Source organism: Erinaceus europaeus (assembly GCF_950295315.1).
Source record: "Erinaceus europaeus chromosome 6 unlocalized genomic scaffold, mEriEur2.1 SUPER_6_unloc_1, whole genome shotgun sequence".
In the NCBI taxonomy this organism is placed as follows: domain Eukaryota; kingdom Metazoa; phylum Chordata; class Mammalia; order Eulipotyphla; family Erinaceidae; genus Erinaceus; species Erinaceus europaeus.
Genome location: NW_026647114.1, coordinates 3,279,720 through 3,291,591, shown reverse-complemented (window position 1 = coordinate 3,291,591; position 11,872 = coordinate 3,279,720). Strand labels below are relative to the sequence as shown.

At 43.5% G+C, this 11,872-nt stretch overlaps 1 long non-coding RNA gene across 1 annotated transcript; it reads left to right on the top strand.

Annotated features, from left to right (window-relative positions):
• The first annotated feature begins 6,390 nt into the window (after positions 1–6,390).
• Positions 6,391–10,756, top strand: LOC132536112 (uncharacterized). The gene is made up of 2 exons (XR_009547785.1): positions 6,391–6,477; positions 10,599–10,756. It is a non-coding gene; the product is annotated as an uncharacterized LOC132536112 (long non-coding RNA).
• The last annotated feature ends 1,116 nt before the right edge of the window (positions 10,757–11,872 follow it).

Genomic DNA, 11,872 nt, shown 5'->3' with positions numbered 1-11,872 from the left:
AATAAAAGTAATAAAAAATTAGAAATATTAAACCAGCATGTTTGAACTGAAGGGCCTAGTTTACTTTTGCATACCTAGGAGATATTTATTGAGCTACTTGTACTCGGTGCTTATGTGACGTTTACCATCCTAAGAGATGCTAATAGATGCTCTGTTTACTGGGCTCAAGACCCTGTTCCCACCTGCACAAGTGGTGGAGCTGTGCTGCTGGTGTCTCTTTCTCTCTCCCTCTCTTCTTCTGTGGCTCACCTCAAAGGGCACCAGTAGGGTTGGTCACTAAGTACCGGGCATGGAGGTTCTGAGCCAGTGTCCCAAAAAGACATGCTTTATGACATTCAGATCTGTGAGCTGGAAATCTGTGGTTGTGACTAGAGGAAATAGGTGGCCCAATTCTCAGAGATCAGAGAAGAAAACCCAGAGAGACCAGAACCTCATGTTATGTAAATAACAGCACAACATCTTCAGGATTGGATTCTGACAACTGATTTGTCATCTTGGAAAGTTGTTTCATGTTTGTTTTTTTTTTTTTTTTTTGCAGTTAAAATCAGATTCCTTTATTGTATCAAAGTATAATCTGAGTTTTACAAAGTATTTTCCATATATATATATTTTTTTCTTTCTTCCCATTTTTTTTTTACCAGAGCACTGCTCAGTTCTGGATGATACTGCTGCAGGAGATTTAACCTGGTACTTTAGTGTCTCAGACATGAGAGTCTCTTTACATAACCATTAAGCCATCTACCCCACCTGTATTTTACATTTCTTAGAGAAGAAATATAATTTAACATATTGTATAAAGGTAATATAATCTTCTAATTAATTAATTAATATTGAAAGCATATAGTTGTGAGGGAAAACATTTAATTTTTTAAGGACCACTATCAAGCAATCCTAAAAAACAGATGATTCTCAAGTTGATACCACTATAGTTTAACTCTTGATACTATCAAAACATCTAAAAGGTATGTGGTGGAGCTGGGAAGACAGTTAAGTGGTTTTGCTAAAAGACTTTCACTCCTGAGGCTCCAGAGTTCCAGGTTCAGTTCCCAGCAGCAATATCAGAGAGAACTAAACAGTATTCTAGTAATCAACAAACAAATTAAATGAAAAATAATAGCATATAAAGAAAAAAAAAAAGAGTGGGTGTCGGGCGGTAGCGCAGTGGGTTAAGCACACATGGCCCAAAGTGCAAGGACTGGCAGAAGGATTCCTGTTCCAGCCTCCGGCTCCCCACCTACAGGAGAGTCGCTTCACAGGCGGTGAAGCAGGTCTGCAGGTGTCTCTCTTTCTGTCCCCCTCTCTGTCTTCCCTCCTCTCTCCATTTCTCTCTGTCCTATCCAACAATGACGAGATCATCAACAACAACAATAATAACTACAACAACAGTAAAACAAGGACAAAAAATGGGAAAATCAATAATAAAAAATAAAAATGGAAAATGGAAAAAATAGCCACCAGGAGCAGTGGATATGTAGTGCCAGCACCCAGCCTGGAGGCAAAAAAAAAAAATTTTTTAACTGTGAAAAAAAAACATTAAGAATGGGGAGTCGGGCAGTAGCACAGTGAGTGAAGCGGAAGCGGAGCAAAACCCAAGGACCAGCTTAAGGATCCTGGTTTGTGCCCCCAGCTCCCCACCTGCAGGGGAGTCGCTCCACAGGCAATGAAGCAGATCTGTAGGTGTCTATCTTTCTCTCCCCCTCTCTGTCTTCCCCTCCTCTTTCCCTTTCTCTCTGTCCTATCCAACAACTATGACATCAGTAACAACAACAATAATAATAACAACAAAAAACAAGGGCAGCAAAAGAGAATACATAAATAAATATTTTTAAAAATTAAAAATATAACCCCTTGGATTTTAAATTGACAACTTATCTATCACACTGAAATTATCATCTACCCTTCCTAATTTTTAGTTTCCAAAGGTGATCTGACTGGAGAATAGATGAGTTTGGTTTTTTATAAAATCTTTTTAATATATATATTTATTTTCCATTTGTTGCCCTTTTTTTGTAGTTATTTGTTGTTATTGATGTCATTGTTGTTGGATAGGACAGAGAGAAATGGAGAGAGGAGGGAAAGACAGAGTGAGGAGAGAAAGAGAGACACCTGCAGAACCTGCTTCACTGCCTGTGAAGCATCCCCACTACAGGTGGGGAACCACGGGCTCCAACTTGGATCCTTATGCCACTCTTGTACTTTGCGCTGCCTGTGTTTAACCCACTGTGTAACAGCTAGACTCTCTGCTTTATTTTTTTTAGCATAAACCTATGGTGATGTTTAGAAACTATGGAAACAGTAGGAGGTGGCTTGCAACACTGCATAGAACTTGCTGGCAGGAAACTTGATCCTAGATGCCATGTATGCCAGAGTGATGACCTGCTTCTTACTCTCACTAATAAATATAGAAGTGCATCTACTAAAAAAGAAAATGTTTTACCTCAAGTCATTTATATGAAAAAAAAAGTTCAGATAAATAAATGTCAGTTTATTAGTCATCTTATGGTTTGAGACCCAGAAATAAATACAACTTTGATTTTCAAACAAAAATGAATAATAGGGGTCAGGTGCTGGTTCACCCAGTGAAGTGCATAGTACTGTGTGCAAGGACCCGGGTTTGAGCCCCTGCTCTGTGGCCCTGCTCCCCACTTGCAGGGGGGTAGCTTCACAAGCAGTGAAGCAGGTCTGCAGGTACCTCTCTGTCTCTCTCCCTCTCTGTCTCTCCCTCCTCGCTCTATTTCTCTCTGTCCTATTAAATAAAAAGTAGAAAAGAAAAAGCAAACAAACAAAAAATTAGGAAGCACTCTGGGGAGCTTGAAAGGGCACACAAGGAAGAAGATAATTTGTGGATCTTGCCTTTTGTTCTCATCTGATGAGCCAGTTATTCTGTGCCATGTTACCCTTATTATTTGTTATCCTTAAATTTAGACCGTGGTGGCCAGGTGGTGGAGTGCCTGGTTGAGTGCTCACATTATAGTGCATAGGGACCCGGTTCAAGCTCCCAGTCCCCACCTTCAGGGGGAAAGCTTTGTGAGTGGTGAAGCAGTCTGCAGGTGTCTCTGTCTCTCTGCCTCTCTATCTCCCCCTCCCTTCTCAGTTTCTGTGTCTCTATCCAATAATAACAACAACAACAATTCAGAGTGTGGTGGTGACTGGCTGCCTGCTTACCATAAAATAACTTTCCTTGAAACCCTGGTATAGTAGAGTAACATTGTGATAAAAATAAAGATAATAATAGAAAATTAATTTACATGATAGAAGTCTACATCAAATTGGCATTTGAAATAAGAAAGCTCTTTTTTGAGGTCCCCTGTTACGGAGCACATGAGTGGAAACAAACTGCTTCTGGAAAGCTTTGTTTTCAGTAGCTTAACTTTTTCCTTTCCTTAATTTCCTTTTCTTTTTAAACTATCTCTGTGCATTGTTGTGTGTTTAACCAAGTATACCACTGCCTGACTCCCCCCTTTTTTCTCTTGGCTTTTCTTTCTTTGCTTATTTTTCCTTTCTTTCTTTTTTTGCTTTTGGGCTTATCACCAGGTTTCAGGGCCAGCACTATGATTCCACTGGTCCTGGCAGCCATATATTTATTGATTCATTTATTTATTTATTTTGGCTAAGACAGAGAGAAACTGAGAGGGGAGGGGGTATATAGAGAGGGATAGAGACCTGTTTCTCTGCTTGTGAAGTGTCCCTCTGCAGGTGAGGAGCCAGGGCCTCCAACCAAGATCCTTGCATGGGTCTTTGTGCTTTTATACTATGTGCACTACACCCAGTGCACCCCCACCTACCCCACCCTCCCATTTGCATTCCTTTAGAGGTGAGAGGAAATACAAAATAAGAGGCAAAATCTTCACCCAGCACTTTGTATAGGCCAGAAGAAGCTCTGCAAATGCCCCCCCTCAACTTAGAGGGAGAGGGGAGTTTCTCTGCATGTGATGCCTCTTTTTTTTTAAATTATCTATGTCTGGATTGACTGATTAGATAGAAACAGAGAAATTGATAAGGGAGGAGCATATAGAAAGGGAAAGAGATGGAGACACCTATAGCTACATTTCACCACTTGTGAAGTTTTCCCTCTGCTGGTGGGGGTCCAGGGGCTTGAACCCAGGTCCTTGTGCACTATGATGTATGCACTTAACCAGGTGCACCACCACCTGCCCCCCTATTTTTTTGCTTTTAAAGAAGCTCCCACTGATTTTTTTTGTATACAACTCTCTATATATGCTATTCTCTTTTAAAGTTTTATTTATAAAAAGGAAACATTGACAAGGCCATAGGATAAGAGGGGTACAGTTCCCACCACCAGAACTCCACATGCCATCCCCTCCCAATGGCTTTCCTATTCTTTATCCCTCTGGGAGTATGGACTCAGGGACATTATGGTGTGCAGAATATAGGTCTGGATTCCGTAACTGCTTACATGCTGAATATGGTTGTTTACAAGTGGATCCATACTCTCAGCCTGTCTTTCTCTTTCTCCAGTGGGGCAGAGCTCTGGGGAAGTGGGCTCCAGGACACATTGGTGGAGTCTTCTGTCCAGGGAAGTCCAGTAGGCATCTTGGTAGCATCTGAAACCTGGTGGCTGAAAGAAGAGCCAAACAAATTGTTGACCAATCATGAACCTAAAGGCTGGAATATTGCAGATGAAGATTTGGGTTCTCCATTTTGAAGATAGCTAGTAGGCCTATTTTAGTTCTATTCCAAAGGGTTATATATTCCAGTGGGATATTATATTCCAAAGGGATATTATATTCCTACTGCTTTGTCCTCCTCTCAGGTAGTCTCATCATGCAGGTAGCAAGGGTGGGTCTGGGAAAAGCTCTATTTCTTTTTCTGGCTCTGAGATTTTGAACTTTACATCCTGTCTCTAGATTTTATTCAAACTTAAGTCTGTCTCGAAACTCTAACACCATCAACACAAAATGAGTTGAGTTAGATTCTTAAAATTTATTTTGGATTTGAGTCCCCACCACACCTGCAGAGGAAAAGCTTTGTGAATGGTGAAGCAGTGCTGCAGGTCTCTCTCTCTCTCTTCTCCCTCTTTACTTCCCCTTTCCCTTTTGATTTCTGCTGTTGCTATCCAATAAATAAAGATAATAAAATATTTTAAAATTATTTTTTAATTTTTAAAATATTTATTTTCCCTTTTGTTGTCCTTGTTATTTTATTGTTGTAGTTATTATTGTTCTTATTGATGTCCTTGTACTTGGATAGGACAGAGAGAAATGGAGAGAGGAGGAGAAAACAGGGGGAGAGAAAGACACCTGCAGACCTGCTTCACTGCCTGTGAAGCAAACCCTCTGCAGTTTGAGAGCCAGTGTACTTAACCCACTGTGCTACCTCCTGACTTTGCTTAGATTATTTTTAAGGAATTTGTATTTACAATTAAATTTTGATTTGATAGAACAAGGCAATTCATACAAGGAAGGGAGATAATGGAGAGAGAGAAAGACACGTACAGCTCTGCTTGCTTGTCAAGCTTAACCCCACCCCCTAGCAGGTAGGCACTGGGGCCTTGAACCTGGGTCATTAGTCATGGTTATGTGCATGCTCAACTGAGGTCACCACCACCTGTGCCTATTTTAAAATTATTAAACAATTTTTTAAGAATCCCCTCAACTCATCATCTGCACTATTCCAGCTTAGGTCCATGATTGGTCAATGATTTGTTTGGCTTTGAGTATTAACTCTTTTCAACCACCAGGTTCCAGGTGCTAGCATGATGCTGACCAGACTTCCCAGGACAGACAACACCACCAGTGTGTCCTGGAGCTCTGCTTCCCCAGAGCCCTTCCCCACTAGGGAAAGATAGAGACAAGCTGGGAGTATGGATCAACCAGTCAACGGCCATGTTCAGCGAGGAAGCAATTGCAGAGGCCAGACCTTCCATCTTCTGCATCCCACAATGACCTTGGGTCCATACTCCCAGGGTTAAAGGATAAGAAAGCTATCAGGGGAGGGATGGGATACAGAGTCTGGTGGTGGGAATCGTGTGGAGTTGTACCCCTGTGCTTTACTCAATGTTTCCTTTTTATAAATAAAAAAATTAAAAAAGGGAGTTCGGAGGTAGTGCAGCGGGTTTAGCGCAAGTGGTACAGCATAAGGATCCTGGTTCCAGGCCCCAGCTCCCCACCTGCAGGGGTCTGGCTTCACAGTCAGTGAAGCAGGTCTGCAAGTGTCTTTCTCTCCTGGTCTTCCCTTCTTCTCTTCTTCCCTTTGTCCCAGCTGCGTCCAGCGCAGTGCCATGGAGCCCAGCGGCCTGCGCCCTAATGCCTCCTTGCCCCCACGCTGCATTGCATTGCATCGCACCCATAGGCCCCAGCGCTGGGGCTCGACCCCATGCCCTGAGCACCTGGCCACGACTGTGCGGAGGCCCCCCGCATGGAAGTACTGCTGAGGACTCGGGACAGTGCTGTGCCGGACAGCCTCGGCCAGGTCCATCTTGCTGGAGCCCATCTACTGGGATTCCTCCAATGCCAAGTAAGTGGCCCCAGGGGCCCTGTGCCCTCAATGGCTTGGGTATTGTGCCTGCCTGGGAAGGTGCTGGGTGGGGGGAGGGGCGAAGTCAGGGTGCAGCCGCTGAGGGGCCAGAGTCCCCGGGACCCTGTCCCCAGGCAGGGACACCCTAGAAGGGTGGCTGTGCACCCCCAGATCCAGCTGCTTTTGGCTTCTGGGAGCAGGAGCGCAGGGACCCCGCCAGAGAGTCTGGGAGGCTGGCCTTCCCTTTCCTTCCTGCTGGGAGAGGGGTCCTTGGGTCCCTGGGCTTCCCCAGCATGTCCATGCCAGCAGCTCCCAGCACCCCGAGGGTGAGGACCCTCCTGTGCAGGAGGATTCCGGACAGTGTGCCTCCCGCCCACCCCAACCGCCCGGGCAGGAGGTGACCCAGGAACCCACCAGCCTGCTGTGGCTTCAGGAGCGGCCAAGCCCAGAGAACTTCTGTGCGCCCCCCCACCCGAAATGTGCACCGGCTGTCCTTCCTCTCAGTGTGGTCCACGATGAGGTCCTCTGGGAAGATGGTTTGGAATCTTGAACTTCGAGTTTGGCCTGGGGCAACATGGCGAGCCAAGCTCCCAGACTAGGGTGAAGGCTGGGGCTCGGGGTGTGGGTCCAGGTTGGGGGTCTCCTGGCATTTCTAGAAGTGGAGTGTTTTCTCTGCCTCTGTCTCTCTCGGAAGAGACATGCATTTCAGAGAAGTGCCCCAGGCCTGCTGGCGTGAACCCATGTGGAGCTGTGCTGGGCTGTGAATTGAGTCTGGGCTGAGGGTCTGGCACTTTGCAACCTGCTGGTCCAGGGAGGCCACTCTCAGTGCCCCCCCTACCCCCCCACCCCTTCCGGAAGGTTTGGGCCTGGCTGGGCTCCATGTGCGGTGGGGGTGGGCGGGGGGCGCCTGGGGCTCTTGTGTCTGCTGGGACAGTCCTGGGGGGACTGCAGTCTGCCTGTGCACAATGAGATGGCCAGTGTGCTGGCAGGTGGGAGCTGCACTAGGAGCTGGGCAGAGCCAGGTAGGAGCCAATCTTGGAGCTGGGTAGGAACCGGGCAGAAACTGCGGTTTTAAAACAAAGGAAGTTAAAAAGGAAAATAAAATGTTACTTATTAATACAAAAAAGAGAAGCAGAGCATGACTATGGCACATGCAATGCTGTGGACTGAATTCAGGACTTAATGCCGACACATCCATTGCCGTAGCCATTCTGCAATTCTAGAGTATAAATAGGTTATTTTATTTTTTTGTTGTTGTTGTTACCAAGGTCTCATTGTCTCCCTTTCTTTTTTTTTCTTTTCTATTCTTTTCCACTCTTTCTTTATTTTTATTTATTTTTCCTTTCTGTTGCCCTTGTTGCTTAACATTGTTGTGGTTATTAATGTCGTTGTTGTTGGATAGGACAGAGAGAAATGGAGAGAGGAAGGGAAGACATAGAGGGGGAGAGAAAGACAGACACCTGCAGACCTGCTTCACCACCTGTGAAGGGACTCCCGGGCAGGTAGGGAGCCAGGGACTCGAACCAGGATCTATCCGCTAGTCCTTGAGCTTTGCGCCATGTGTGCTTAACCAGCTGTGCCACTGCCCAACTCCAACTGTCTCCATCTCTTAACACTTTTTAAATAAGATTATAATATAGTACTAGCTGCAGATGATATAAAATTTAAGGTTATAATATAGTACTGGCTGCAGATTGGCTTTTTTGAAAAAAATCATGGTAATATTGTTCTCTTAACTGTACATCTTTTAAGTAATACAAAGACTTTTTAAAAATTTTTCTCAAATATTGTGCCTGGGGATCAATCCCACCCAGAACCTTGCACCTGCATGGGACAGCTAGAAGCCTCCCCGCCAGTCTCCATTCTGTATCCTTTAAGAGAGGGAGACATGCAAAGCACTGCTCCTCTATGCACGGAGTCCCTCCCATTGCCTGCCTGTGGTGTGTACTTGCAATGTCGAGGATTAGACCCCCAGCCACATACTATATAAAACATGTGCTTTACCCCCTGAGCTGCCTTCAGATCCTGAGTTTGATCCCTGGCATTGCATGTACCAGAATGATGCTCTCATTCTCTCTCATGAATAAAAAGTTATGTTATCTTATATTATGTTTTTAAGAAACGTATGTTATGTTGTGTTTTCTGTTTAAGAAACAGACAACCTGCACCTGTATTTAGGCTGGTAACTGGACTCAACAGTAGTCCAGGCCTACTTAAAATCCAGAATCAACAAATTTAGAACCAAGGCAAAGGAGAGAACAGTTATACAATCTTTTTTTTGAAGACACTGAGTAGCTTCTTTTCATTGGTCTACATGTACTACAGAAGGGGGTAGAGGGGCACAGAAGCAGCACTCTAGCATATGCAGTGCTTGGGATTGGACTCAGGAACTACAATTTAGAAGCTCTGAGTTCTTCCATTGTGCAACTTACCCATCTTCAGAGATAGTTTTCCTTTGTTTTGTTCTAAAGACCTTATTTATTCATTAAGGAGAGAGATACGAGCAGGAAGGATCACTGGGGATTGAACTTGGGACCTCATGCCTGAGAATCCTGTACTTTATCCACTCTACCTCCTCCTCCCAGAACACTGATAATTTGGCTTTTATTGGAATTTGAACTACTGAAGAAACACTCTTGGGGTCCAGTTGGTAGCGCAGCAGGTTAGAAGCACATGGCATGAAGCGCACGGATGGGTATTGGGATCCCGGTTTGAGCTCCCCACCTGCAGGAATGTCACTTCAGAAGAGGTGAAGCAGGCCTACAAGTGTGTATATCTTTCTCTCCCTGTCTCTGTCTTCCCCTCCTCTCTCCATTTCTCTGAACTATCCAACAACAATAACAACAATGATAAACAACAAGGGCAACAAAAGGGAAAAAATAGCCTTCAGGAGAAGTGGATTCATAGTGTAGGCACTGCGCTCAGCAATAACCCTGGAGACAAAAAAAAAATAGATTCTGCCCTGTGTGTGTCCTGCACTGGCAGCTATTTTCTTGACATATTGGTTGTGTATGCATGTAGCTATGTCAAGTATAAACATCTTAAGGGCATACACAATAGAATGATCTCACTCTTAGTCTATAAACTGCTCTATATCAGACTTGTTATCTCCATTTTAGTGATTATATCAGATTCTCTGTTTACTTTTCAAATTCTGACCTTATGCCAATGATGTAGGCATAATTCAGGGCTATCAAATAAGACAGGCTTACTTTTAGCCGAAAGGGCCCTGTTGACCACTATCTGAGTTTACCCTGATGTGGCCAAAACACTGAGGAAGCTGGAAACAGAACTACAAAGATGACAAAGAATTTCTAACATAACTGCTTTTAGTACATAGCTGCCAGTAAGAAAGAAATGGATCACATAAGTGATCAGACATTATAAGTTTCAGGGTCCCCAACAAGCTGGCTCTTCCCTGAGACAGGTGCATTCTTATGAAGAATATTGTTTGCATTATCTATTTATTTATTGTGCTGAGCTGAGGAATTAACCAAGGGCCTTACACATGTACAATACCACAGTGCACTCCACCCACCTTATTATTTCGACTCTGTATCCTGATTGAATAAATACAGAGATAAATAGAGAAGGAAAAACAATGGGAAAACACGAGGATATCATTCCTCCAGCCCGAGAGCCCCTTGGTGCTCCTAGTGAAGTTTAGATCTTCCCACCAACTGCCTACTAGCCTATTCTTTATACTCACTTACCTATCTACATACTTCTGTGTGGCTTAGGGGTCTCACACCTGTATGATCTCACCACTCAGCAACCCTCTCCTAGTCAATTTTCTTATTCTGTTGATTCTTGGGGGGCACAGAGGGAAAAGCAGAAAGATTAAAGAGACCACAGTACCACTCTACCATCCATGGAGCTCCTCCCTTGTCCCCAGTGCTCCTCATAGCACTGTGGGATCACTCTATTTATATTAAAAGCCAGTACACTGAGAGTCCCACTTTAGTGACTCTGCTATATTGGGTAACCACATTAATAGCAATCCTTTTTTGATATGAACTCATGTCTTTAAAGAAGCAAAATAAGTATACACTTAACTATCTTCTTGATTTCTCCTTTACTCCCAGCAATTGTATTTGTGTCATAATTCTCTTTTATTCTAGGATTTTTTATGTGGGGAGAAGTGCCTGGATCAACCAATTCAGAAGCTGCTCCAATCAGCAGATGAAGAAGCCATTACTGCATTTTTGGAAGAAAACTTTAAATCTCCCAAATGAATGATGACTCATTATTGACATTATGGTAACGTTTATGTTATCTATCCAATATGTGAAATGGATCTTTTTTAAGAAGCAGACCGAGGGATCAGGGAAATGGCTCGGCACCTCATATTCAGGAACAATCCTCTGGAACCTTGTTCTGGTTTCTCTCTTAAAGCAAAATAAATCTAAAAAGTAAAAAAGAATAGATTGGCACATGGAAATACTCTGCTATTTATTTTGCTTTTTTTTTTAGAGGGAGGGGGTTTGTTTTTTTTGGAGGTAGTTTTGGGCAAAGCATGCTCTCTATACTGAGCTCTGTTCCAGGACCAGAATTGTCTTGTGATGTTATGGAAATATTTGAAAGCTTTTGAAACATAACTTAAAATACACAGCCATCAGGGTTATCACTTGGAGCTCAGTGTCTATATGACTCCACTGCTCCCAGCACTTTTTGTTGTTGTTTGTTTTCTTTCTTTTTGATAGAGGGTGAGAGAGAGAGTGAAATAGAAAGTAAGAGAGTAGTAGCACTGCTCTAGAAGCTTCCACCCTGCAGGTACTCATATGGTGGCTGAAGTTTCAAACCTGGCTCCTTACTTTTGGTAACCTGGATGCTCACTGGATGAGTCACCTACTAGCTCAGAGTTCTTCACCACAAGAAGCTGGAATACGCATTCTTTTCAAATCCACATGGCGCATCCTCCAGGATAGACCACATGTTAGGCTACAAAGACAGTATCAACAAATTCAAGAGCACTAAAATCATCCCAAGCATCTTCTCAGACCACAGTGGAGTAAAGCTAACACTCAACAACAAACATAAAATTACTAAAAGTCACAAAATTTATAAACTCAACAACATACTGCTGAATAACCACCCAGTCAAAGAGGAACTCAAGCAAGAAATTCAAATGTCTCTAGAAACAAATGAAAATGAAGACACAGGCTACCAAGATATTTGGTACACAACTAAAGCAGTACTTAGAGGGAAACTCATAACTATACTAGCACTCATTACAGAACAAGAAAAAGCTCAAGTAAAGGACTACACTGCATGCCTTAAAGACTTAGAAGAAGAACAAAGGAACCCTAAGGCATCCAGAGGGACCGAAATGGCAAAAATTAGAGCTGAACTAAACAACATGGAAAATAAGAGAACCATACAAAAGATCAATGAA